The sequence below is a fragment of the Pimephales promelas genome, chromosome 13 (genome assembly GCF_988280905.1).
Source record: "Pimephales promelas chromosome 13, fPimPro1.hap1.1, whole genome shotgun sequence".
NCBI lineage: Eukaryota > Metazoa > Chordata > Actinopteri > Cypriniformes > Leuciscidae > Pimephales > Pimephales promelas.
Window position 1 is genome coordinate 23,512,270 of NC_142781.1, and position 23,131 is coordinate 23,535,400.

Genomic DNA, 23,131 nt, shown 5'->3' on the forward strand with positions numbered 1-23,131 from the left:
GTGGTCTCCTCCACTTTCTTTCCTTCACCGGCATTAGTATTGTTAACTCTGTATACTTACACAACTGGAAATGGCATGAATCAACCAAAATCCATCTTTTAAATTAAGGATATATAATTTACTGCCAAAGGTGGAAACACAACAAGCAAAAAACACACCGGCTTTTTTCTTTATTTGTCTCTTTTTTTGTATAGAATTTTGCTACTTTTTTCAATTTAATTAAAAGATTGAAATCAAGCTTACTAGTGTTGTGTAAACACAACAAAATTAATAAACGAGATAAACGTAATGAGAAAAAAAATAATTTCTATATCGTCATAAATATCATTATCGCAAATATTCTTTAAATATTGTGATACAATTTTGAGGCTATATTGCCCACCCCTAGTTAAAATCAAGTTTTAACACGTTAGATCCAAATAACTATAACTGTCACACTAATATCTATTGTTTTAACCTTAGAAATGAGACAATAATAGTCGCTGATTAGTGATTACTGAACTATAAAATGTTGTCTTTCTTCATACTTGACATAGGCTATTTACTTTTTTTAAGGGGGTCCCCAGGTCTTTCCACATAAGCTATCCATTTGTCTATTTGTTGAGAGATTTGTCCACATACCCAGTATAAAGAAATAAGGACATTTAATACCGAACTACAGGCTCAGAATTACTCACACAAGTCAGTTTATTAGACAAATTAAACTTGAGGTAACGGTAACGCAGCGCTGTTTCACTCAACAGTTTCACTATCACACGTTAAACGGCATTTGTGTGTGTTGAATGTTGTTATTTTTAGGTTGTTTGTTGGCTCTATGAGACTAAGCTAGATTAACATTAGAGAATAACATACAGGTCATTATTCTAACTTTTCATCATGTTGAACTATATAACATTGATTAGTTTTTATATAACGTTACATTGATTTGCTCACCTGTTTGCTCAAGTAACATGTAACACTAGCGTCTCTGTCGAGTCGAAGTTAAGATGTTGATCTTCGTTCTAGTTCTCGTTGTCTCAAAGTCTGCTTGCCATGGTCCATAATGTTTGAACAAAATCCTGCTAGGGACGCTCACACTGTTGAGCACGCATAACGGGCATAACCGACCCAGTTGTCCACGTCTATCGCCATGGTTACTGTTGCAGTTCGAGGTCAAACCTTGCGGAAACCGGGGGTAACGCGGATATGACGTCATAGAACTTTCTCACAATAACCGGAATGACGTAATCGTTGTAGGAGCGGAGCTCGTGTCAACCGTCAACACATCAGTAAAACATACCCGGGGAAGAGAAAATTGATCAGAGAGTCTTCACAACTTCGAAAAAATGTCCAGTTGTTGATGATTTTGTAAAATGCTGTGGTGATGCTTGTCTGCAGCTGATGTATCTAAGACCAAAGATATGACTATTTGATTTCAGAACTGAAGCTCATTCTTCCCAATATAACGTTACGTTAATTAAAGGTGAGAAGGTGGAGTGTGTGGAAAGTTATAAATATTTAGGGACTATTATTTACAATAAACTGCATTTTGATATGAATACCAAAAAGAAGTCTGTCAGTTTTATTGAACAGTTATGGTCTTAGGTAAGTGACCTTTTTTTGCACTGCTCTTGCTATAGAAGTATCAAAGATGAAGTGAAGAACAATTTATACAAATATAAATTTATCCCTCGTACAATCAGACTGTTAAATACTCAGAATGGTATATATTAATATTTTAAATTATAGCCTACTGTTTTGCGTTCTTATTTATCTTGTTTTATATTGTGGTGTATATTTTTACATGTTTATTACGCTGCATACAAAATGCCCAGGATCTTAATAAAGTTGAACATGAACTGGTGTGTTAGATCATTTATTTTTTGGACAAAAAAAAAAAAACATGCGAAACTCTCTGGGAAAAGAGAATAGCCTACATGCGTATCCAGTAGCGGGTTAGTGAATGATGACATGAGAAGTAGAAAAGATCAAAGATTAAAGAATCCCGTTGAACTTCATCAAGGGAACGGAGGAAAGGAATGAAAATGACAGATATGGCTGCTTTTGGGAATAACAAAAGACTGGTGCTCAACAACTCTTACTTGTTGCTTATGCTATTTGTTCTGACTGGAGCGGAAGAAGATTATCACGACAATTGCGTATTTCCGGTCACAAATAGAGTGCCGAAGTAACGACGTCACTCTGTAGGCCAAAACGTGGAAGTGAGTTAGCAGTTTAGCACTCCTGGTACCCTCGCTCTAAAGCCTATGGGATTTTTGAATGGGTTTTTGAATGGGTTCTAAATCACCTGAAATAAGGTCTGTGGTGAACAAAGCCTCTAAATATTTTCACGTTTTGATCTATGACAAAAAACACACAGTTATAACCTGCTTGTGGTTTTTTAAATTTATTGTGTTTTTTAAAATCTGGCTTCAAAATGTATACATTTTGGATTAACTTGTAAAGATTATCATGATAGACAAAACGTGTGTGGGTCACAACTCAACACAGATCTTGTTAAACACAGATCTTATTTTTTTGCGATTTTCCAAAAGTCTATGGGGAAAATGCATTGCTTTTCGACCAAGGGAACCCATGTGCCGCTAGCTTCCGAGTTGTCCTACAAGTGACGTCATCACTTCGGCACTCTATACGGAAGTTGTGAGAAAGGTCTATTGACTGGCGACTCCTCACACGCCCCGTTTCCTTGGTTAAATATCACAATTTTCTCACGATTTACAAATAGTTGGAAACATTTGGGATATGTAATCAACTAAACAAAATATATAACATTGGCCTAGTGGTTTTTGGATATTTTACTGCAAAAATCCTGCATATTGTACCTTTAACTATCACAGTTGTTGAAATATTGAGTGACTCATGGATTCTTGTCCTTTCTTTGTGCAGTCACTTGAGATGTTTATAGATGTATTTTACAGTGCAATCACACATGGGATTTTGTTGCACCTGTTGGGGCTGTAATTCCCTTTCTTAACATGGCTGACTGAGGATTCACTCAATATCTAAAGCTCATTGATATGACAAAAACCATCTCATCCCTGCCACTCTCAGACAAGACGGCGACCTCTGGATCTCTTGGCTCAGTTGCTAGTGATGAGCCTGAGGATGGAGAGAGGAATACAGATTCAACTAACGGATTTCTCTCTCAACTTGGATTAATTCTGTGAAAAGCTTAAGGCCCTAAACTGGACTGTCACTCTGTGATTATTAAAAGATATACAGCAATGATCTGCATTTAGGTGACAGTATAAAGTATTTAGCTTGGTCATCTAGTATTGTCAGTGACGAGTGTCACATAATTTGAGATTGAATTTGATCAAAAATACAGTAAAAACAGTAATATTGTAGGTCTAATATATAACAATTTTTACAATTTACACCTTGTGATTCAAGGTTTACAATTTTGAATCACATAAAATTTCAGTAATTATATTCAGAATAATGTTTACGATTTATTATGTCAGGTAAATGTATCATGCAAATTTCATAATCTATTCAAAGATAATTGTTTTTTGCCGGGAAACAGGCTTCAAGAGATCACATTGAAAATCTGGGAGTCGAATAATACCTGAAAATAGGTTTATTTTTAGTTACAAATCAAATGCTACGACATTCTGAAATAAATTTTTTAACTCAACTTTTCACCTGATGATAATATAATATGAAATGGAAAAAGAACCATTCAGTTACGCTCCTCACATGGCAACTACTCAGAAAAGTATAGCTGTCATGAATAACTCAGATACAATGCTGTGAAATATCCCTATTAACCTTTAAAAACTGTCTTTAAGAACTCAAGATTACAGATGTGCTCAGTCTTTCCACTCTTGTATGAATCATTGATGACACAGCATCAGCACTTTATCGCACAATAGAATTATTCTCAACTGTGACTGTGAATTTAGGTCAATCAGTTGAGGTGATGTCATTCAATAGAGTTCAGAATACCATGATGTCATTATCGACTTCCAGGAAGCATTTTAGCACCAGCATATCTAAAACGAATTTTGGTGCTCCCAGAGTGCACTACAGGTGAATAGGCGGAAACCAATTTACTTTCTCCTTCTGGTAAACCTGGTGATGTCACATTTAAAGAGCTTTCGTGAGACTTGCAGTCTATAGATTATAGTTTGTGCACTCTGACCAGCCTGCCAATGTGTCATGCTTATTTAAAGAGCTTTTCTCAAAACAACTAGCAGATTACTGCCCTAATTGATGGAGAGTGTCATCATCACAGAAAGTGTAATAATCCTAAGTAGGATCTTATCTATTGACTCTGTCAGCATTTATCTTAGCATTTCGTCATTGGAATGGGAAATAAATTACAAGAACCAATATAGAAGACTTCAATGTAGATTACACAAACTTGGTTAGACACACTCCTTCGAGACCTGGGGACATCACATACTGATTTAATTTCATCCCATGCCATGTAACTGGTGATGTCACCTAAACTGGTGATTTCACCTTATCTAATACTTTTGAAAATGTGTTGGGATTTTAAAGAATGGCAGCATTTCTAAAAAGTCTCAAGTAGCCTAGATTTAAGAACTTCCCAATCTTTTTTTATACCCCACAAACCCATAACCTCTTGACTGACACCAAAACAGATCGACGCCTACTTCAACACGGCCGTTTTAGCCCCGTCCAACGATTCACGCATAGCTAAATAACATAGGCCTACCTCGTGATGACAAATCGGATCAAGGCACCGAGCAATACAAAATATTGTGCAGTACCTGGTTGTGGAAGAAGACAGTCGCTGCATAAGCTTCCTCTGGATTCCAATAGGACTGCATGGATAAACTTTATTTTTAATGACCTTCCAGCTGATGAGGGTAAAACATTGTCCATCTGTTCGCTTCATTTCACTGAGGATTGTTTTGTAAACAAGACTGGATTTGCAGATCAATTAAGAGTAAAGAACGGCGCTGTGCCATCTATATTGGATCTGACAGGAATGGTGCAACACATAGACTCTGGGTCGAACATGTATGGGCGAATCATTCTGGTTGCCATTTTACAGCATTGGACATTTTCAAAACAATTTCCCACAAGTGCATCGACGGGTGAGTTGAAACTCATTATAATATGCAAAACTGTTATCGACTCACAGCAGTGGGCATTTACTTCCAAGTCTTCATTGCGACACGCCCATAAAAACCGAGCGTTTTTCAGTTAGGCTCAAAACAAGGGTACACAATAGCCTATTACTTATTCAATTTGATGTTTTTGAATGCAAAAACCAAGCAAACATCATACGTTGACCTCAGACAACAATATAATAAAATTTAAAAAGCCAGTTCATGACCCCTTCAAGACACCCATTGAGAAAAATAATACTATGGAAGTCATTGGGTGTCAACTGTCTGGTTACCAACATTCTTTAAAATAACTTATTTTGTTCAACAAAAGAAAGAAACTCACAAAGGTTAGCAACAACATGATTTTGAGTAAATGACGACAAAACTTTCATTTTTGGGTGAACTATCCCTTTAAAAAAAAGAAACTGAATATTTAAAGCTATAGTTACAAAAAAATACAATTTTCTGACAGCCCTTTTTTAAAGGCTTAAAGCAAAATTAATAAATGTACAAGTATTCCCGGAAATTAATTACTCCGTAAGAGTTGGATAAGAAGTTCTGATACCTGGTTGGTTTATCTTCCCTTGAAACCCTTAGTTTGTGGGGCTCCATCTGCTGTTCAAAGATTGCACAATCTCTCTAACAGACTCCATTGTACACTACTGCAATATGTCTTTGAATGCAGAGTTAGACACTCTCCCTTTAGGAATGAACAAAGCTGAAGGTGGGTGAAAGATATAAAAATAACACCACACCAAATCAAACATCATAGACATCTTTACTGGGCCTAAACATAACTGACATACAAAGTCTGAAAATTCAAGTCGAAAGCCCTGAGAGCTGTAGGAAAGTAGACTGTGATAGGTCATCGAAACAAGATGAATAGGAACATGTCTCACTCTGATCCCTAGACAGCTATAATGTTCTAAAAGACCTATCACTATTGATTCCCTCAGGCCTTTGTGGAACAGAAACGGTGTACCTCTTGGCCAGATCAAAAGAGGTCAGGTGGAGCTGAACCTTATGAACACATTTCACCCTTCAGATGGACACATAATCCAACACGATCAATTTATGAGCAGCGACAAAAAATGATCCATTTACCCGATGTTGACACTGAACATACATCAATTAAGAAAGACACAGCAGATCTTAAATACCTAAAAGTTACACCACAGAAGATTGCTTACTAAATTGTTTGAAAAAGCATTATTGTACAAGCACATTTGTGTGTAAATCGTGCAGAGGCACTTTTATGCCACTACGGTCAAGTCAAGGCAAGTCACATTTATTTATATAACGCTTTTTACAATAGAAATTTTTTGAAAGCTGCTTTACAACAGAAAACGCAAAAAAGTTGGTTTCCAGAAGAAAATAGTGTCACAGCTCAGCTTAATTAAAGGAGTAGTTCACTTTTGAAAAAAAAAACTTTTGCTGAATAATTTACTCACCCCCATGTCATCCAAGATGTCCATGTCATTCTTTCTTCAGTCGAAAGGAAATTAAGGTTTTTGATGAAAACATTCCAGCATTTTTCTCCATATAATGCACTTCAGTGGGAACCAAATGGTTCAAGGTCCAAAAGACACTTTCAGTACAAACTGCAAACTGTTCAAAGGGCTTTAAACGATTCCAGATGATGAATAAGGGTCTCATCAAGCGAAACGATTGCTCATTTAATAAATAAATAACAAAGTTTAAGTTTTATAAGCTCAATTGCTCGTCTTGCTCTGTTCTGTGATGCACGTTTGTGACTCTCCTGTTTAAACTCGTTCATCAAAATGAACAAATCTTTATGAACGAGAATGAATGAGTGAAGCAAAATGAACGAGTCATTTGGTTCATTCAACAAACGAAACGAACGAATTGACTCGGAAAAAGATTCGTTCATTTTGATGAATGAGTTCGAACAGGAGAGTCACGACCGTGCATCAAAAATGTTTTCATCAGAAACCTTAATTTCTTTTCGACTGAAGAAAGAAAGACATGGACATCTTGGATGACATGGGGGTGAGTAAATTATCAGGAGTTCACACAGGAGTTCCAGGACAACAGATGACATGGTCCACATCCTCACTATCAACCAGGACAACAGGTCTGGTTCTCGACGAAGAATATCAAACTAAAGCTTCCAAGTAGGAAGCTCAGTCCAAGGTATGTTGGCATTTTCAAGATTCTTAAGAGAATAAGTGAGGTCAATTACAAATTAGAGAGCTTCCTACTAACTACTGCATCTCTCCCTCATTCCATGTTTAACTTCTTAAACCGGTCCATCCAAATGCTGACCCTGGCCATGAAAGCCCTGAACCACCACCTCCATTGGACATTGATGGAACTCCTGCTTATCAAGTCAATGAGTAACTAGACTCAAGATGAGGAGAGGGTCGGCTCCAATATCTGGTGAACTGGGAGGGTTATGGACCCGAGGAGAGATCGTGGGTAGCCGCCCAGGACATTTTAGATCTGTCTCTCATCAAGAAATTTCATCGAGCCAGGCCTGAACGACCAGCACCACGACCACGGGTACGGCCACGTTCCAGAAGTTGCTCCTAGAGGGAGGGGTTCTGTAATGCCGAACCAGCAGAGTACTGACACATTTGAGAAGTATTGCCAGTTTACCTGCCTTACCAGGCGTCTTGACCATTCTCCATTGCCTGTCTACCTGTGTATAATCTTGCCTGATTCTCTGTTTCACGACCCCTGGATTATCCCTGTGTTTTGGCTGGCTGTTTGGACTGATGTTTTTGCTTAGACCCCTTGCCTGCCTACTCCCAAACTTCTTTTGGATTTCCACACTGGATGTTAACCTATCTGACTGCTACTTTGGTTTTTATCTTTAATAAACTTCCACACATGGATTTTCACTCTGCCTCTGCATCCTCATTACAACCACAAACTTGAACACTACACAATACATTGTGACGATCCTCAAAATATCTTTTGATCCAAAAGATGAAGGTGAGTAAATGGCAGCATTTTATTTTGGGCAAACTATCCATTTAATTAAATTCTAAAAATAAATCTGAAAAGTTGAGATCTGTAATCTTGCCCACATTACTTAAAGGTGGAATACCTAAGATTTAGATGCCGCTAGAGGGCGATACATTCAAAACAACAACACCGGCTTTGCTTGATGACGACGTGGAGAAACGCGGAATGATGGGAACTGTTGTTTTCAACTCCACCGTGGATAAATCAGTCAGACGGGAATCGAAAATTAGCTGTCATGGATGAGGTAAAGTTCGATTTCTATAAATGTTGCGTTTAATGACCTGCTTGTTTTTCATTAAACTGAAATAACCGCAAGAAAAGTCAGGTTTAAAAGTAAATTAGTTATCACAGTAGATGTTACTGTACGAGTCACTGGACGAAGTGACTTATTTTTGTCTCAAATCGTTGCTAATGGATCCTGACTTCGCCCTATGCTGCAATATGCATTTAGTTTTGCATTCATTTACAGAAATTAGCTGCTTGAATAACAATAGCTGATGTTATTAGATTTTTCAGGTGAGATTCAATTCATTCAGTGAATGGATGCTCTGAGGTAAAGTTTTCAGAATGCAGACTCAGCAACGATTGTATTTAATTGTACAGTACAATCATAACATAGAACAGACATTATCTTCATTTCATGTCATTAAACATAACAATATTTCTGGCCATACACTGATGAGAAAGTGCCCGTCCGGTGTTCGATAACGTTACTGTGGAGTTGTCCTAAACGTGGCGCGGCGCTTCTCGTCCGGTGTACGACCCCCTTTACAGCCAACAGTTCACATTCCGAGAATAAACGAAAAAAAATAATTGTGCTCCATTCCATAACAAATGTGCGAAACAAGCTGACGTTTGTTGCTTGATAGACACTAACGCACAACTACAACTTCCGCATTTGTCCAGGACTACACGTATTACGAGCGGAAACCGAGGTAACGTGGATATGACGCAATTGACTGGCGACTCCCAGCTCACCCCTGCTCACACGCCCCGTTTCCTTGGTTAAAATATAAATTTTCTCGCGATTTAAACATTTTTTGAAACATTTGGAATATTGTAAGTTATCATCTTAACTAAATATATAACACTGGCCTTGTGATTTTGGGATATTTTAATGCAAAAATCTTAGGTATTCCTCCTTTAATGTTTCTCAGCATCTCTTGATTAAAATTAAACACACACACTTTACCTTCATCTGTCTTCTTCTCAATAATAGGGCACAGAGATGCATCCCAATACATCTATTCAATCTACCCCTGGACTTAGATCAATACAGAGGCCTCACTGCACTTAGCCGATTTCTCTTCATTCATTACATCAATTCATCAGCAAACCACATGCTCCTGATGCTCCAGTTATCACGATAAACATTGCTTATGCTCAGTACTGTATATTCACATTGCAAACACTGGAAAAGCAATTCAAGTTCTTTATTTTTTTTTAAGAGATTTTTTTTCTTCACTTTTCTGGTTGGAAATGATTATTGTAATAATTTTGAAAGCATAAATTGCAAATGTAGGACAGAAAAAACATGTATTGGATCATCAACAACATTACAAACATCTCTGGCTTCCTAATGGTATTGGCCAGCATTTAAATATTGATTTCCCTATTGATCACATATGTCTGCAGCCTGCTTGACATTAACACAAAAGCAACGTGCAAGGTGCATATTGATATGTGCTGTCTGAAGGTTGACAGGATGGTGCATTTTAGCATACCAACAAATAATGTGATTAAAAACTAGGGCCGTCATTTAAACGAGTTATTAACGGCATTACTATGGAATAGCCTTCCTGATATTGTTCGAGGCTCAGACTCGCTGTCCCAGTTTAAAACTAGATTAAAGACGCATCTCTTTAGCCAAGCATTCACATAATGCTTACCTTTTTATGCTACTGTTGAATCAGATCGAATGCATTTACATTATGAACAGCAACTATGCTTTTCTGCTTTTCGGAGGTAAATGGCATTCGTCAGTTCCAGTTTGTAGAGTGCTGGAGGACTTTAGTGCAAAATTAAAAAAAAAAAAAAGTAGTATCTATTTGTTTAGTAGTATCAATTCAAATAGATACTACTTTTTTATTTTCTACGACACTACTACGATTTTATATTTTATACAATTGGCTAATTATCATACAGTACAAAGCCAGTGTTAAATTAACTGTATCTTTTTTTTTTCTTGGACAATTTTCCCAGTGAAAACAGTATGAACTTTTTTGTTGGCAAGACTTTAAGGTATTTACACTGAAACCGACATTCAAAAATAAATCTACCTGGAGAAATAGTCTTGAGTAAAAGAGACTATTTACTCCCCTCTATTTACGTTTGTTTATGAGAGAGTTTGCAAATGAGAAATGAATGTGGGGAGGCATTTCCTTTATATGTTTGACATATTGTTAGGTAAACGTCACTGTAATGCAAATTACGAGATTGGCTTGCGACAAGCTGTAATTGATAGAAATCCCTCATGCTTGCATGTATGTGGTAGACCTCTCAGTCTTGCTTTTCAGTCCCTGCATGCAGAGAGCTCATATTTCCTGCTGTGACGGCTCTTTTTCATCAGCTCTCTGAATTGTTTAGGCTCCTCTTTTCTTGCATGGCTCTCTGCCAACACCCCGGCACACCTGGGTAATCCTGCATGGCACCGGAGCCCTGTTGGGACTACAGAAGAACACATTATCCAACCCGGGCTAAGACAGATAAGTGTCTGTGAGTGGCAACTGCGGACGTGGGGGGAAATGAATGGCAGAGCAGTGGGGAGGAAACTGGCGGGAATACTGATGAAGTTTGAGGGAAATTCAAGAGCCCTGTAAAAGATGTAATGCATAGACTACAGTATTACGGAGAGAAGATTGTGTTTGTATAGATCACGCTTTGTCTACAAGGCTTTGAGCCGGAGTGCTGGAGGTCTTTAGTGTAAAATTCAGGTATTTGGGATTGGAAGGTAATCTCAGACATATGTGATGTTGTTAGTTTCTGTCTCAGGGGTCTAGTTTCTTGATCTCTTTAACCCTTAAAAGAGCTGATAAGAACTCCTGATTGGATTTCTTGGAAATGCAAGATCTTCATAGAAGCTTTTCCAAAACTACCTTTCCAATTTAGAAGTCCTGGTATTGTCTTTCACTGACAGTTCCACTGTAACTCTTGCTCACCCTTCTAACACCATTTGAACATTCATTAACAGCTCAGTAAGGTCTCCAGAAGAAACAACCCCTGCTGCTTGCATAAAGATGTAGAAAAGCCTGCAAAAGGCTTTTCGTTTGCATTCACAGACGGATGACTTGCAGCAGCACTTGATACAGTAGCACATCACACAAAGATTCTGCAGGGCACCCAGATTATGAATCCATTTTTAATTACCAAAAACGGAGCCCCTGCTGGGGCACTGGAGCTCATGGAAGTTCACTTCGTTTGATGTTTCTATTACAGACTCACTTTCCTGCTTGATTTTCAAGTAACGCTCATTGAGATGTCATGAGCTTCCAGAAATACAATGCAGGCTACACATAAAAGCATCTCCTAAAATGGAGCGGTTTCCACATTTTTGGGACAATCTGTTGCTGGATTATAACTTGTAGCCTGTCTTATTATTTGTAGTTGCATTTTCTATTAACAGGTCTACGTTACTTAAAAGTTGCCTGCTGTAGCCAACATTAGTGTTGATATAGTGTTGTTTATAGCTTGTTGTTTATAACTAGACTTGGTCTGTTAGAGTCTTTGTGTGTGTTACAACCACAACCTTTCTTCTCAACCACAATGGCATTTCACCTGCTTCAACTTGGAGAGCACATGAAGTTCTATAGTGGTTTGAATTTAAATTGCTGCCATCCTTTATATTTACATAAGAACATAACGCTGTTATGGAGGGGCGGGACATTTCCCGAACACATCCACACATTTGCTATAGGCCAGCTAACCAATTTCAGCACATTTCGTATTTTGGAAGGAGGGGCTTCATCGAAAAACATGCGTTCGGACCATAAACTGTAAACCAGAAAAAAGAAAAAGAAAAGAAAAAAATCAGACAGACTGGGAAGGGAGGAGCTGTAATAAGGTAAAATATGTGAAAAATAAAGTTTTTTTTGAACAATCAAGCATGAAAGCACATTCTAGTAGTAGGCCTATATATTTATACTTTCTGAAATGGAGCAACAAAACAGCAATCAGTATTTTAAAGTTCAGTCAGAGTACAGTATATTGGTGTATTAAGTCGGAAATCAGCCCGCTTCCATTTCAAATTTCCTCCATTTCTCAAATATCATTATGCAAGGACATCTGTGAGTGAGGAGAAACATTTAATATGTGGCTGTCTTCCCCATTTGCCGTGTAAAGTTTAATGAGAGGCTCTAGGGTTGGCACTGCATGAATTATGTATACATTATTCTATTTTAAAGCCCACACCAGGCATCTATCTTTCGGATGGACCGGAACCAATGTGATGGACTGGTTGAAAATGAAGGGCCCGGGGCAGATGTGCCAGAGACATCACAGAGAAACGCATTACAAGGAGAGAGAGAGTGTGTGTGTGTGTGTGTGTGTGTGTGTGTGTGTGTGTGTTGTTTATGTTGCTAGGTCCCTAGAGAACTTTATATAAAAAATACATATAGGTACAAGGGTTTATCCCTCAGGACCTACCAGAGGAAATACAAAGATGAGAGAGAGGAGGAAAAACAGAGGTAAACTTAGAAAGTTATAAAAAGATAGAGGATAGATGCAGCAGGAATGGACGGATCTTGAAGCATCAATACTTCAGATCTGAATGCTGCCACTGCTGAATCTTCAGTGCCTCAGAAGTAACTGCTGAATCTAATTTTCAGTGCTTAGGCAAAAGAAATCATATTATCCACAAGTTGATTGTGAATTTGCAGTCTATATTGAATGTGAAACAATAAAAAAGATTGTGTGCCTATAATAATGCAAACATGAACAAATTACTCTTATGAACTGGTTCATTTAAGTGAATAAAAAACATACATTACGACCAGTGTAGTCCAACTGCCAAAACAAACGACTCCTAACCATTCTTTTATTGAATAGTTCTATAAGACGAGAGAAAATATCTTTCAAATGTAATTGGATAATGGATGGATTTGAAACATACCAAAACGAAAACAGAAACAGAATTGAACCAAATCAAATGAATAGCTTGTGAATTGAATTGAATCAAAGAATCTGTCTCGATACCCAGCCCTCTCCAAATAAATGCATATGCTTGAAATGTTCAATTGAACTGTTTAAAAATAGATGCTTAGGGCCTCTAAAAGTTAATATTAATAGCTTTTTAAAGTCAAATGGATATAACTACAATGGAATCAGCCTTGATAGTACTTGATATCTGATTAAAAAAAAATAAGCCACAGAGGGAAGCAAAAAGCAGTAATGAAGCGTTTTGAGTGACTATGATAACGTGTCTCTCTTTGCACAGATGGGTTCAGCTGGAGTCTGCTTTGCCTGGGGGAACCTCGGTGGGCAAATCCTAAATCACATATGTCCCCTCAGGCTCATCTTGCTGTTTGCCTCCAGACACCACAGCATTAAGAAATTTTGAATAAGAACTTGAATAATAATCTCTCTCGCAGACACATACGAATGCCACGTCATGAATATTTCTTCATGGTGGAACAGAGATCCTTAAACAGTTTGTTCAACTCTGTATACACATGACATGATCAATACTATTAAGGCATAAATGCCAAGGTCAATGGCAAGGGGACACAGGGTCCTCATGGTTGTCATAGAGACCTTCCTCGGTCACCATAGTTACCTGGCCCTGTCTTAACTGACCTCCTGTGTCTCATCAATTTAGTGACCCAAAGACATGACTCAGATTGTATATTAGTCGATCTGTTCTGTGCGATCAATAACAATGCCACGGCTGAACTCCTCTTCATTTAATCAAAGACCAAGACTGTTCCATCATTTGTGAATGATACTGCTCATTACATTTGTCTCTGCATCAAGGATGGGCTGGCCATGGGGAGCGCTGGGGCTTTTCCCAGTGGGATGGCCTACTTCTGGGACAGCTGCTGAAACCAAATTCAGATGTGAAATAAATAAACAAACACACAAAGATTTTACAGGCAGAAGAGGTTTAGAAATCACAAGGCTACCTGCTTGCCATGGTCCAAAATGTGTGAACAAAACAACAACAGAGTGAGCGTACCGCTATGGCAGTACGAGCGGAAACGCGGATATGACGCATTTGACTGGCGACTCCTCACCCCTGCTCAAACGCCCCGGTTCCTTGGTTAAAATCGCAATTGTCTCACGATTTTAGTTGGATATTGTAAGTAATCAATTAAACAAAATATATAACACTGGCCTAGTGGTTTTTGGATATTTTACTGCAAGATTCTTACATAGTGCACCTTTATCCCTATAATGCTGGCGCAAAATAAAACAGCCATTTCACAACAATTATAAAGAGTCTGTGCGCTATTAAAAGCATATTAAGAGGTAGATTAATTCAGGAACGAGTACCATTGAAGGCCTAGGTGTGAAATGCTTCACCAGCTACTGGATTTATTGTTTCTTTGCCATATTAAAACGTGTATTGAACTATTAATATTATGAAAACTCAAAATATTATGAAATTCAATATACACTATTGTTCAAAAGTTTGAGGTCATTAAGATTTATATATATATATATATATATATATATATAAGTCTTTAAGAAGACTCAAGCTCACCAAGGCTGTATATATTTGACTGTTAAATATTTAACATATGAATGGAGAAACATTTTAACTATCTGAACCAGACAAAATGTAGCCCTCTGTGTTTGCCAGTGTCACATGACCATATCTCCCTGTGTGGTTGTGTCTGGAGCTGAGGTCAAAGGTCACGTGAGAGAGAAATCTGAATAAGAGATATGAGGGAGTCCGAGATAGCTTGAGGAGAAAGAGGGAGGTATTTCTCACAAAGGCCCAGTTTGTTAGTTGTTCATGATGGAAAGAAAGAAAGAAAGAAAGAAAGAAAGAAAGAAAGAAAGAAAGAAAGAAAGAAAGAAAGAAAGAAAGAAAGAAAGAAAGAAAGAAAGAAAGAAAGAAAGAAAGAAAGAAAGAAAGAAAGAAAGAAAGAAAGAAAGAAAGAAAGAGATTTTGTTCATTATATGCTCTGCGAACACACATCTGCACTAACAACGTATCAGCAGGATGACAAATATTATCTTACAAAATGTAACATAACCAACTCATAAGGCCATGACAGCACAGGTCTGGAATTTAGCTTAAGATGTAAAAGGTCACATGTGCACACATAAAATAATGACAGAGAAACTCTTTCTCATTCACTCAAACAGGATTTTACAGTCTTAACAAACATGGCTACAGGGGCGCCCTGTGTTCCCCTCTATTCTGCAACATCAGAACTTAAATTAAATCAGATCAGGCTAAGCTGAGCTGGAGGAAAAGCCCAAAACCAAATCATCTCAGCACTCCAATCCAAGTCATTCAGCTCAATGCCGAACGCAGATCGCCAACAGTTCTTCTGGCAAGCAAACTATCTGAAAAGCCCATTCCATGCTTCTAGCAATGTGAGTAAAAAAAGGGAGTGGACAAAAGATTACAGCCTTTTCAATTGACTATTTTCTCTGATTTTATCATTACAAACAAAACTCCTAAAAAGATTTAATCTAAAATTAAATTAAAAAATCATGAATTTTAAAATAATAAATAATAAAAAAAACATTATAATCATTAATCATTATATAATAATTAAATATAAGGAACTAAATAAAGAAATAAAAATACTCTATATTTCATGTCCATTTATTTATTTATTTGGTAAGTATAGATGTAAACTAAATGAGATTACAGACAGCCAGATGGTCATTATTGCAAAATAAACCCAACAATTTGTTGTCCCTATGAGCTTAATGGGAATTATTTATCAGTAATGACCGACTGACTGTACATTATCACATAGACAGAAATAAAGTGGCACACTTCCAACAATGCAAAAAACATCCAAAATGCGCACACACACACACACACACACACACACACACGCACACACACACACACACACACACTCTCTTAAATCTTACATTAAACCACGTAAAATTACCCATGTTATCTCCATGAATGAAAGTTAGAAATCTGGGTCTTTTATAAAGTGAATTATAGATAAAATGCTGTTTATATATATATATATATATATATATATATATATATAAATTTAAAATATATCATAAATCCTCCTAAAACTGCACAAATGCTGGAGTAAAAACATTAATAAACAGTACAATTACATTTGTAAAAAAATAATAATAATTAAAAAAAAAGAAAGAAAAAACGTTTATTCTGTTACAAAATTAAATATTATTGTCTGGGGTCCCAAAGACAACTAGTGTGGACACAAATGAAGATAATCAGAGGGTTAAAACTATCTTTGTATGATTCAGCATGTATATTTTAAAATATTCCGTGCCTCTTGTCTATAATAATCATTGGATTCTTTTAAGTTCCTACATTTACCCACCCAGAACCGACTATTCTATTATTAACTCTAGGGGTATCATATGTTGCTCCGCACCTCAAGCATACGTACTTGCATTTCAAACACACAGTAAGGCAACACACCCAGAGCACTGGAGTCTCAGATCGCTTTATGAGAGACAGTTAACCTTCCACAGCCTATATGCCTGTGACAGCTGTCAGCTTTGAAAAGACACCAACCTTTCATTTCACACAAGGGAGAGCCAGTGAGCTTCTCTTTGCAGGCTTCATGTGGAGGACACTCCAGCAGCCCCTGCATTATAAGAACAGAGTGGTTTCACATTAGCCCACTGACTCTGAGGGCATGAACCGAACCGATGGAATATTAAACAAATGAAAGAGAGACAGGGCAGGATGCATGTGTTCGTTTCTATAGCCCTGCAGGTTTGAATTTGTACTTCCAACACATGATGGGCCTTTTACTCTGCTTCAATAAAAAGACTGTCATATTTAATAAAATATAACAAGATCAAAAAGCATGTTTATTTTTTAAAGAATAACTTTTCAAAAAAAAAAACTATATATGAAGAGTTCAGATGCAAAAGCCTCTAAGTGCCATTTGAAATTTTCTTCTAAAATGATCATTTTTATCAAGCTTGTATATTTAAGTTCAGTAATTTCACTTAAATGGCAATTGTCATTTAAGTGAAATTACTGAACTTAAATATACAAGCTTGATAAAAATGGTCATTTTAGAAGAAAATTTCAAATGGCATTTAGAGGCTTTTGCATCTGAACTCTTCATATATATATATATTAGGGCTGTCAAACGATAAATCGCGATTAATCGCATCAAAAATAAAGTTTATGTTTACATAAAATATGTGGGTGCACTGTGTATAATCATTTTGTGTATATATATAAATACACACACACATGCATGTATATTTAAGAAAAAAAATGTTATTTATATTTAAAATATTGATATTTATATATAATATAAATCTATATACAGTATATACATGAAAATAATTCTTAACTATATTTATATATATATAAAATAATTATATAACAGTGCACCCATATATTTTGTAAACACAAACTTTTATTTTGGATGCGATTAATGGCGATTAATCATTTGACAGCCCTAATATTTGTGTGAGACTAAATGCCACTGATATGATCCCAAATAGTCAACTTATTAAGCATTCTAATCATAATATGTTTAGTAATTATTTATTTGGTGCTTTCAAGAAATTCCTTATTTCAAAAACATTCTTTGTGCGTTCAATAGCACCTCCCGTATGCTCATGTAAAGTTAATGCTTCAAACACTCGCAATGCAGCCACCAGAGACCTGTGCATTTGACAGAGAAATCTCTCCCCTTCCTTCTTTTATTAAAGTCTGCATGCATAACATCTACACTCAGGATGCATCCTTCCCCCTCTCCATATCTGTGTTCCCCCCCATGCCTCCTCACATATTCTTTTAATCTCTGCTTGGTGCTGTTATAATTGTTCTCTGTTCCTTTCATGATTTGTAACTAAGACCCTGAACGATTGGAACACAGATGAGTCCAGTGACAGCTCACACTGAGATCCAAACCTCGTATGTCTGGTGTGGTTGATGTGTCTAGGTAAAACACTGATGATGAAAGACTTGAAACTTTTGAGTGATGTACAGTATGTCCTCGTCTGCCATGACTTGAATGGCATCAGGTAACTAGTCACCCCATTTACACTACTGTCCTTTTACTTAATTTGAATTTTCGGTCTGTTTTCATTGTATGCAGCCACACTTTTTTTTTTTCTTCACAATTTAACACATACTGTATTACGCACACAACACAATCACAGAAAACACCAAGGAGAATACCGCTAAGTATATCGACAAGACACATACAAAAAAAAAAAAAGAGAGAGAGAGAGAAGAATCTACGCAGTCTGCGGGTTATCCAATATTCCATTTTAGTTTATTATTTTAGTCTCTATATAATTTAGTACTAAGGCCCATGAGTTGATTGGAACTCTTGCAGTCTTGAATGCTGTTTTTTTTTTTTTGTAATTTCTTCAATGGGCAACAAATCTATTATCTGCTACAGCCATTGACCCAATGTGGGTTCTGACTGGGAATTCATGCTGTAAGTATACATAATTTAGCAAAATGCAAAAACATCGTAAACACACATTTTCTTACAAAGGAAACTTATTTTGGACCAAAATTAAACTTTCTAAAATATATTCTGATGTAGATTTCATGTGTGGTCGCGGCCATCAAGCCCCTGCATCTACTGATATGTTTTGGTCTTATCCATCTCTACACAAATATTGGTCTCTGATCTTTAATTTCGGTACTCTCTCTCTCTCTCTTTTACTTAATATGCCCAAATATAAGACTGATTTTGTAGCTTTTGTCAATCTTCTGGCAAGACACCTAATTTGAATAAAATGGAAATTGCCTACACCTCCTACAATTTCTCTCTGGATTAATGATACCTTTCATTTCATCAAAGTAGAAAAAAACAATGAAAGGATCTTCTGACAACTTCTATTAGATTTGGGGTTCTTTCCTAGACTGTAGGAAAGTGAAATGGTTTTAAACGCCTGTCTATATGTCTCTGGCAGTAAAGAATCTTCTTACATGTGTTATTAACCTATATGTTTTTGGATGACCAAGCTTTACTGGGCTTCTTATTATATATATATACACACAATATTATGAGTATTGATAACGATCAATAATACAGGATAGAGTATTTTATTTTAGCATCAATATGATTTATAGTTATTTAGAGTATTTTGTGTAGCCTAGTTAGTTAGTTTGTTAGTTAGTTAGTCTAACTGCCTACAGAGAGCGCGCGCTAGTGACTTCAACTCGACAAAACTCATCAGGCGCCGATCGCGATGCAGGAGTTAAGACCGCAGTTTGAGCCAGCGGCTCGAATAGAGTGCCGAATTTATGACGTCACTTTGTAGGCCAAAATGTGGAAGTGAGTTAGCATTTTAGCACTTCTGGATCCCTCGCTCTAAAATGTAAGGGTTACATCTGGTCTAACAGGTCTGTGTTTGCTGTACAGCTGTCATTCATAATGTCTGTGACATCTTATGTGCTGATAAACCTCTCTGACTCCTCATTTATTTAATGCTGCTTAAACACATGATACCTGCAGGTGTCTGCTCAGATCCTCATGCCAAGGCATGAATACCAAAGTCCTTCTGGTTATATGATTCATTCTGTGTACATGTTAAAACAGCCACACAAGCACACAATTTAAAACACAAACATTCAGTTACTGTGTTTTGGGGAGTTTTACCATTCCAAATTAAAGTCAAGTTGCCCAGTCTGCCCCCTATTGGCTCTCACATTGAACTGCAACTCACACTATAGTTCTCAAGAAGGATTTTGATAGACAGCTCCCAGACAGGTAAGTACATCCGCTGAGACCACAAAGCTGATGATAAGAGAAGCATTCAGAGCTCCAGAACCTCAGCAGTGTGGGAACCGCTCACTCAATCTCAAGCTAAAGAGGCTATCTTATCAAAACAATGTTTCTTAGTCAGAACAGGATGATAAAGGCAGTCCGCCTTTATCATCCTGTTCTTACTAAGTAACATTGGTGGGAAGGAGTGAAACATGTCTGTTATACATCTAATGAGCAGGTAAATTGACTATGGACCCCCTTGACATTTCCAGAAATCTCAGAAGCGCAAGACAAGTCATCATAGTTGGGTAAATTATAGGTGAATGAAAACTACAAAAAATATATAACATTGTTGTGTTCCCAATGCAAAATAAAAAAATAAAAATCCATAATAGTGTTTCTATGAAAAAAAGAGGGGGAAATGTATTACATTGATCAGAAGAGAGAAAAATGCCAACTTTTCTGTCACTCTCATTGTATTAAGAAACACTCAGTTTACACCCATGTGTAGTTTATTCCCCTTGTTAGTTTTCCCAAAGGAAAATTTGTATTGTGGCAAAAAAATGTGTCAGTTGTGTCTTGTCTTTGGCACATAAACTAAAGCATTTGTGCCAACAACAACAAAAAAGAGCATCATGGTATCACCATATATATATATATATATATATATGTGTGTGTGTGTGCAGTTGCACGTATTGCAATCATCAGATGAGCTGTGATTCAGAGGAGGGCCAACGGCAGGTGCGGGAAGTATAGAAACAAGCACACACACGTACAAGGTGAGGGAGGGGTGTTTAATGGGACCTCTACGGAGGCAGAAGGGAACATCTGTGGTCATTAGACTGCATACAAAAGGAGCCCCCCTTATTCAAACAGTCTCGGGGCCTCTTTGGACGCCCAGGCTCTGAAGCGTACCCTCCTAATTCAAGGCTTTCAGCAGCAATCATCATTAACATTTCAGTATGCGTGTGTTTTGTGTTCACCCCCAACCATCACATAGAAAGTGAAATAGGTGGCACACTAAAGAGTCTTTTAGTGATTTGGTGGTTCGTCAAGTGCAATTATTGATCATAAATTATGCAAAGTCTGTGCCAGGATCTTTAACAACTGTGCTAAAATTCAGAATAAATGATCCTTGTGATCTAAAAAAACAAAACAAAAAAAAACCCTTTTTAATCTATGTAGTATTACGCTTTAATGCTTGTAATTAGTTTCATAAATGCTGCCAATGTAAAAAAAAATGCTTAAGTGATATATTTATTTATTATATATATATTTTTTTTTAATTACTGCACTTCAATGTCCAGAGTGTGTAGTAAAAGGCTTGATTAGAATGAATTGACTAGATTAAATGGTATTTTATTATTTTTGGTTAAAAATATTAGCCGTATCCATATTTATCAGAGAAGCCTTACCTCTCCCCAGCACAAATATGGCCATGTATGACATGACAGATTTAAACATCAATTGTAGGGTATTTATTAAAGTTTGCAGATATCATACAGCAGATGACACAGTGGGGCTTCTAAGGACACTATCACATAAACAGAGACTTTATGAGTTTTTTAATCGCAGAGGTATTGAAGAGTTATATTGCAATGGAATGGATTTTGGATATCACGTCTCATAAAGGTTCTAATATACACACTTTTGCATAACATTTACATGCCAGTAATGCTTTTCAGCAGTTAATGGCATTTTCTTTTTCCTGGTGCAGTTACATCCTTTCAGAGACAATCCCTCTACAATTCAAGCAATGCCGAGCAGAGTCGCTTTGCGTGCTGGGACTGATGATTGTCTCTTTCAAATTCATGTGTGGCCTTTCTTAAATCTAATTACTGCTTTGTGCCTTAGAAAAGCTTAGCGACTTTCTGGGAACCGGTTGCAGGTCTGGTGCAAGGGAAATATGAATATGTCTCAAATTAAATTCTGATATTTGTGAGCGGCAGCTATGATCACTGACACATGGATATTAGCCCTGTACATGCTGGCATGCAAATGAGGCCACAGACATTAGCCCATGCTTGAGGAGGTACAATCAGTTATTATCAGCTCAATCAAGCACAGAGCTTTAGCATTTATAATGACCCACACGCCACCAGTGTAATGCAAAATGGGGCATATTTTAGCTTGATGGAAGAAGAGGGAGGAATAACTGAAATATCTTTGTCTCGGTTTGGTTTTGTATAACTTTTCCTATTGTACAAAATCTAAGCCTGTTTATTCCTCGTGTTTTTTTTGGGGGCCTGAGCTCAAAAATATGCAAAAATAGACTTAATAATGGATAGTTCATCCAAAATGGATAATCAAATAATAATCAAATATTCTAGAAAAAAAACAAAGTAGCACGTTTTCCACAAAAAAAAATATTAAACAGCACAACAATGTTATTATCAATGTTGGTTTCAACAAAGCGACAGCTTGAAAAACAAAAATGTTGATGGCCTTGCACCCAGCTGTCTTTCTTCAATGAAGATTTAAAGTGAAACAGATAAAAAGAAGTTATATTGCTAGACAGCCTTCACACCTGTCATTTAGCATCACACTTGCTCCTATTATCTCTCAGAATGTTCTGACGCTGGCTTCTGCATGTCTGGTGGCTTCTAAAAGCACCTCAATCATTCATATGAAAGTAATAGGGGGTGGACAAAATAACTAAAATGACGCATAAAAAGCTTCTAACTTTGAACCAACAAAATATTATACAGCTGCTGAGTGAGTCATTATTTGTTAATTAGTAGTATGTGTCAAAGATGCCTGACAAGACATGAATATGCAAGGAGAGCAAATTGCAGGTGCACTGAAAAAAAAAGAGAAAGGGAAAAACCTTAAAAAATGACAGCATATGGTTTATCATGGACAGACAATTTAGGTCTTTAAAAGAAAATATCATCTATATTGGAAAAAGTACAGACTGTATGCATGCACCAGGCTGGGGGTTGGGGCCTTGGTATGATGTTAAAAGAGCAAAATTCGAGAGCATGTAGATGTGAATTTGAGAATTTGTACAATAAATATTCATATTTGTACGCTAAAATGTACTCAACAGAAAATGTTGCGATTTTCTAGGCTGATATGCAGGGAACTATACTCTCATTCCTGCGTAATAATCAAGAAACTTCACTGCCGTACCATGAGTGCAGCAGGCGCGATGACTACACAAACTTAGTCCCGGTCACGTTGGAAGCT

The 23,131-nt window shown here is 37.0% G+C and overlaps 1 long non-coding RNA gene across 1 annotated transcript in view; it reads right to left on the minus strand.

Annotated features, from left to right (window-relative positions):
- Positions 1-16,835, minus strand: part of LOC148976849 (uncharacterized) — a 79,652-nt gene extending 62,817 nt beyond the window's left edge. The window contains exon 1 of the long non-coding RNA XR_016146041.1: positions 16,762-16,835. This is a non-coding gene — a long non-coding RNA (uncharacterized LOC148976849). The remainder of the gene's footprint in view (positions 1-16,761) is intronic.
- Between the last annotated feature and the right edge of the window lie 6,296 nt (positions 16,836-23,131).